Source organism: Mangifera indica, chromosome 18, assembly GCF_011075055.1.
Source record: "Mangifera indica cultivar Alphonso chromosome 18, CATAS_Mindica_2.1, whole genome shotgun sequence".
Classification (NCBI taxonomy): Eukaryota; Viridiplantae; Streptophyta; class Magnoliopsida; order Sapindales; family Anacardiaceae; genus Mangifera; species Mangifera indica.
This window is the reverse complement of record NC_058154.1, coordinates 6,824,061-6,831,400: the sequence shown is the minus strand read 5'-3', so window position 1 is coordinate 6,831,400 and position 7,340 is coordinate 6,824,061.

Genomic DNA, 7,340 nt, shown 5'->3' with positions numbered 1-7,340 from the left:
CACGTTCTATAATTATGATCATGTAAAGAAGTTTTCAAATAGTCCAGTTGTGCATATCTCTTTAGTTATATTCCTATCAGAAGTATGTATCATGGGAGGGGTGTCACAAAAATCCACACTAGTTAGCAATAATGATAATAATAAAACAATAATAATAATAGTAAAAAAAACTATTTGTTTGATAAACAAATAATAATAACCTCTTGCCTCGTGCAGCTGGTAGCTGGACCGTTGGATCCCCACTTACCCCACTACTCACCTCTACTTGCGAAACATACAAAGGAAACACAGAAGTAAAACTCTGTAAGTAGAGACCTTTTGGTACCCATGGCTAATAAATTATTTAATGATAAAATTCGCATTCTATTTGTAAGCTAATTACTGTCATACTACTACACCTTAGTGCCTTGATATAGATAAAATTGGCTCTTTTTTAGCCTCTAGAGCATAAATCTCAAGTGTTGCCTATACTTCTTTTGAGTTCTAGAATAGACCAAAATGTCCTCAATGAACAACACCAAGAACTTATCTAAACAATCATGAAACACCCTATTCATAAGGTCTATAAATACTGTCGAGGCATTAGTCATTCTAAAAGGCATGACCACATATTCATAATGCCCATTTCAGATTCTAAAATTAGTCTTAGGTATATCTTGCTCTACTACTTTAACTTTGTGATACCCTAACCTTAGATCTATCTTTGAGAATGCTAAAACACTACTGAGCTGATTAAACAAATCATCAATTCTCGAGAGTGGGTATTTATTCTTTACTACTGTCTTATTCACCTTTCTATAATTAATGCACTATCCTGATGGGAATTTAACAAAAGAAACGTGCACAACTTGACTATTTGAAAACTTCATTACATGATCACAATCATAGAATGTGAAAAAATGTGATGCAATTAAAATACTTAATTAATCAATATTCATAAAAACCTCAAATGTTTGAAAAATACTGGCAATAATAACAACAATAAAACAATAACAATAACAGTAATGAAAACTATGTGTCTAATAAACTGAATAATAACAAACCCTTGCTTCATGTAGTTGTTAGCTAGATCGCTGGATCTTGCTTGTCTCACTATTCACCTCTACTTGTAAAACATACAAAGAAAACACATGAGTAAAACTCACTAAGTGAAAACCTTTTGGCACTTATGACTAATAAATTATTTGATGATAAAATTCGCATTCCATTTGTAAGCTCACTATTATCACATTATGGCACCTTGGTACCATGACATGGATCATCCATGAAAACTATGAGATCCAAACTGGAATCGACATATCTAATACCTGGCAAAAGCTATTGTAGTGCCTTACACATATGTCAAACGACCTATTAGGCTATCTAAATGGGACACCTTGATCACATGGGAAAATCTCTAATAGCAACTTTTTCCCTTACCACATAAGTTTATTGGCACTATTGACTAACTATCCAAAGATGGCCCTTACCTTAGGTACTTATGTAATGCATCCTTCTGATCCTATGAGAAATATCTAAAAACCACATCCTTACCATGCACACTTGAATTGAACTAAGTGGCTATATGCCTGGATGCCAAGTACATGATGCATCTCATAGGTATCCAACCCTATTGCTCTCACAAATATCATCATTTATGCACATAATTGGTAAATATCAAGTTGTGTGACACTAGTATTAAGGTTGCTAACTTTTGACTCAATTTGAATTTGTGTCATCGTCCAAACAGTCAGGCACCTTATCTATGTCTTTATTGAATTATTTATCTTTTATTAGCTTATTATTCTTCTCACATAACTCTTATTTCTTATGCATGTAGCCTAAGGATATAATCATCTTTTGTCTTTGTCAAGGGTACACTATTATGTGCTTCTCAACCCATGTCATGTGCCTCATAAACCATATACAAGAATATGTGACACTTAGCACACAGTCGTGTATAAAGTAGATGCACGCGGGGAGTTGACTTGGACATACTCCTATGTACTTGGATCCACGTGTACAAGCCACGTGTCCTCTAGCACATGTCGTCCACTTTTGGAAAGCCATACATGGGCATGTGTCTTATACCACATGACTGTGCATTTCTCCCCTCAGTATGAGTGCTAGATCTTTGAACTTTCAAAATTTTTGGAATGACACATAAGTGTGTATGGGACCATACACGGTCGTGTGCGACGATTTAGAGATTGCACCCTAAGGTTTCTACATTGCTCTAATTGCATAAAAAATCTCTCAAACACATATACAAGCTGATGTAAAAAATCTCTAAGTCCCCTAGGTAGTTTATTTACTAAAAGTCATGCCATACAATCAATGTACACATAACATCTATGACCTTATTGATCTATCAAACCAACATTCAAAATATTCATGTACTCAAGAAACTAAGCATTGACATGGTTCCTCATAATCGATTTCATAATCACATACATCATATAACTTATTACATTCATGCTTAATTAACTCTGAATCATATGCATAATAGATAAACTTCAAGGATTTCATAATCAAGCAAGGGGAGTTGTTCCATTTACTTAGAATCTAGCAACAAAGCCTCCCTTGCACAGTTACAGTAATTCAGGTGATCGGCGATGATTCCTCAGGTGGCCACAGACTCTTCTCACACATTCTCTCACTTTTTAAGCAATTGGGAAGCAAAAGAATGTGATAAAATTAGGGTTGATGCGTTTTATTTTATCTTCAAGGCTCAATACACCGTCTATGCCTAGTTGTATAACTAAGAAAACTTCTTATTTTGCTACAAACACAATCTGGTCCAAAAGTTTGACTTTCTATTGACCATTCATGGTCATTACATCTCCATACATGAGCATGTACCACAGAAATTTAAGAATTACCAAATTTAAAGCTAAAAAATAGACTAAAATGCCCTTAGCTTACTTATGTATGTTATAATTTTTCTCTATAAGATATTGACTGATTTTGTTATCTAGATTGATGGATTAATTTGAATTGGATTATGCATATTAATTGATATGTGTGGAATTATGGGTAACAAAATTGCTATACTATTGGAATGCATGTGATTATTCTAGATGATTTTTTAATATGGTGGACTTTTTGTAATTCTTGTTATGGTTGACTTATTGATGCATTTGATAGACTAAATTAGTGAATTTTCTTTGGTTAGGTTCTATTGAACCTTTGAGTTAAATCATGAGATTAGTTTATCATTATTGTTAATATTCAATTGATGATTTAGTAATGTGTTGTTTTATAATTCGTTAATATGGAAAATAGGTGTGATGAATTGAGTTTTTTGTTGATGCTATAATTTAAAGGAATTGTGATATCTATTAGAATTGTTGTTGTGGTGAATGTGAGTATGAGGAATAGCATGGTAATCATGGTTAGAGAATGTGAAATGATTTGGCATATGGTAGCACTTTGACTGATGTTCAAAATCTGTGTTGAGGTGTAATGAGAAGTGGAGCCATGGTATAGACACTTAAGGAAGTTAAGAAGTGATTTTTAGGTTTATATATTGTGTTTGGGATGGTCAGATAAATGTTTGACACAATCATTTATACCACCCTAGATTACATACTCATGTTTGATTAATGCATGCCTTTGTATGTGTATTTGGGTACACACATACAACCCTATGTACATTTGGGGAAATTCTACAAGTGAGTATAAAGGTAATAGTGATAGTATGAAGTTCCTATATCCATATATGGTATTAAAAAATAATTATTTTGCCCCTATAAAAAAGAATTATGAAAAACAAAGTCGTGATAATATGAAATGTGTAAAACTATATGGAAGATGACACAAAAAAAGATTTTGAAGTCCTCATGTGGATAATGACACGAACCTCGATCGAAACAATTTCGAGTCAAAAATTAGAAAGCAATGTATTATATATTTTAGACCACCAAGTTGTGAGTTGTGTGCAATTGGTTATGAAAATATCAAAGCTAGTCTGTGTGACCTTGGTACCCTTTTTATGATTATACATCGATATTGGGTGTCTTAGCATCTGAGATTCAAGTGTGACATTGGGAAAGGCCTGAGGTCTTACTTCCCTAAGATATGGTATCCATAGCTTGAAGTCTAGTCAGCATGTGCACTAGCTGTACTTTATGACTAACATTTGGGATGTCTGATGCTTTGATCAAGCATCCAAGACATCAACAAACATCGCTTGGCACTAGTCATCTAAAATGACACCGCCATTGAGGATTGGGTGTTGGCACCAAGCTGATTCGAGTAGGCATATGATATGGTAGAAAACATTCGTGTCACCATAAAAGGAATAAATAAATGACATATGATGTTATGAATAATTATATTGCACATGTATATTTATTAGGTGTCACGCGGTCACCAACTTACTGAGTATGCTTCACTCATATGTTCTTTTTGTGGTTTTTTAGATAGAATTGTGAAGCAATAGGGCAGCAGTGATGGGGCAGTAGGAAGCCAACGATTCAACTCAAGACAACGCATAAAGGCAAGGGCATTTTGGTCTTTTTCACTATTGGACTATATTTATGTATTTTGGATTTATGATATTTCTTTATGCACCATGACTATCATTACTTGGTTTTCAAACTTTTATGTAAAAGTTTGAAGTTAACATGTCTTTTTGAGTGATATTCTATGTAGGGACATGTATCTAAAATGGGATGTTATATGAGATCTATCACTACCTTTTAATAGGATTGTTCAACATTATGATAATCTTAAGCTATTATCTGTGCCCTAGGCTAGAATAATATCAATACTATGAATGATTCTAGAATTGTCATTATTTATGCCCATAGGGTTTTCATGATTCCCTCATCATGGTTTTACCATCCTAAGAGCATTCATCTAATTATATAAAGTAAGATAGTGATGACAAAAATATCATTTTATTAATATAAAAGCATGATATAATTTACAAATTAATGCTCATAAATTGATCAAATGATTGAATTTAGAATAACTACCCTAACATCTTTTTCAAGGCATAAGTAGCCAACATAAGACTTCCTAGAAACCTATGTTAGGAACACCATCACAGTATAATCTTTTTTTGGCATGCTTTTATAGGACACTTTACATGATCCACAATGGTACAGAGGGTGCTTTTCTCCAACTGGTTGTTTCAAACAACATGTAAGATGGTTGCTTGAAGAACTATTTCTAGCATAAAAGGGTTCAAACTCCAAATTTTCCTTTTTTACCATGGACAGATAATATATTTCTGCAGACAAAAAATAAAACAAAGATTAGCAACTAAACAAATTGCTAGACTATTTGGTGTTAAAACATCTTTAATAGCGCAATTCAAAAAACCATCCATAAAAAGTATATTAGGATTAGATAACTCACTCCCTGGTAGTCAATGTATATAAGATAACAAGTAAGCTGCAAAGAATCACATAGATTTAACAAACTCAAGAAATTCTAGGATAAAATATACTAAAGTGTAATGCCCTTTTTTATAGCCAAATTGAGATAAAACAAAAAGGTAATCTTAGTCGGTCAAGTTAGCCCTAAGAAACGTGTTGACAATCCCATTACACAAGCAAATATGCCCAATAAGAATTCATGATGACATGAAGCAACATGATACACACACGAAATGAAGTGTATAGAGAATTAACTACACCAACTGAAGCATTGCTATCAAAATGTATCAGAAATGATCCCAACTTTTCACATGTTATCATTTTGTGTAGAAAAACAAGGAGTTTATGAAATCCTACTTGCACTTCATCATTTAAGGGGGGGAGGGGGGGAGTGGGGTGGGAGAGGAGGAATTTTTATACTAATAAACTCTTCCATAAACAAACTCACAAAACAATAACCGATAAAGCAACAAGGTACAATAAGTACAACCAAACGTATTAGATTAGCATGCAAGTAGCAACCTTTTGGTCAAAAGCAATAATTTTCTAGATTACATTCCATATATCATTATCTTGTGTCCATGTAGGAAAATAATGATTTCTTACCGAATCGGGATCAATGAGTTATTCTATCTCTAAGGAAATTGATTTTAATTTTAAAATTAAATGTAACGGATATGACTGTAACCATAAATCTTTATCTTTTATATATAAATGATCATAAAAAGGAAATGGGCACAAGGAGAAAGGAATCAACCAGGAGTCCCTAAAAGTAACACAAATACCTTCACCGGGAATTTCTAAATATCTTCTCCCCTTTTAGGATAATCCTTTTGTAAACACTATTAATATTGATTAAGAGCTCATAGTTTTATCAATTAATATTCTGCTGAAACATTTTCCCATAAATAAATTATATCATCATGAAATAGAGCCCCAAGTAATACGTCGTTGCATGCTAAAAACACTCGTGTTGTATTTGTGTCAGTCTCACTTTTAATTAATATTATAAGCAACAGAATCATCCTACAGTTTTAATTATCATTATCATAATTTATTTTATACAAAACTCTATATTATGTTATTTTAGTTGGTGGAAAAAAAAAAAACACATCATCATCAAACAATTCCTGAATGTATAAAAGATGAATTTATAAAGTAGATTTACACGATATCATATGCAAGCCATGATGCCAAATTAGTCAAAATGTTGAACCTCTAATAATGACGATCTGGTTCATCGAAACTAAATTCTTGTGTGATTTGATTAGGCAGCCAATTAAAATCGGTATATGTTAGGTCTATGTATTTCACCTACCCAGTCTTCGTTCGGTTCGATAGATATATCGAGTAAGATATAATACTGAACCTAGCTTGAACCTTTAAAAAAAGCACCAAATTAAAAGCATGTTTAGCTGTATTTTCAGGTGCAGTTGAACGTTTTGGGAGTGAACGGTAATGCCAAATTTTGTTCTAATCTAATTTATATGGTGGTCTTATTGACAAATGATGAATGGATAATTTGTAAGTTTCCTCTCAGTAATCATGTTTGAATCCTAAACATTCGAATAAAACAACACATTAGTGAGGAGGTTAATTATTCTTGAATGGCTAGCATTTCTCCTATAATATAATGGTAGATGGATTGTCCCATCACTGCCTATTTCTCAAATTAATACGATTTTACTTTAATAATCAACTTTATAAATGTTGTGATTCTATTGCAATTAAAACATCGAAGTTATCCATTACATGCATGTGCAGATTCGTTTTCTTTTGACGTTGTGTCTTACTCGAGAGGTCAATTTATGTAATGTATTAGGTTGGTCTGCTTATTTAAATCACTATTTTTCATCCGAAATTTGGAGAAATAAAGTTCCCACCCTTAAAATTTTAAACCCAAATTTTTACCCAAAACCTGACCCTATTTTAAAAAATTAACATTAAAAAAGTATATATGTAATTTTTTCTTAA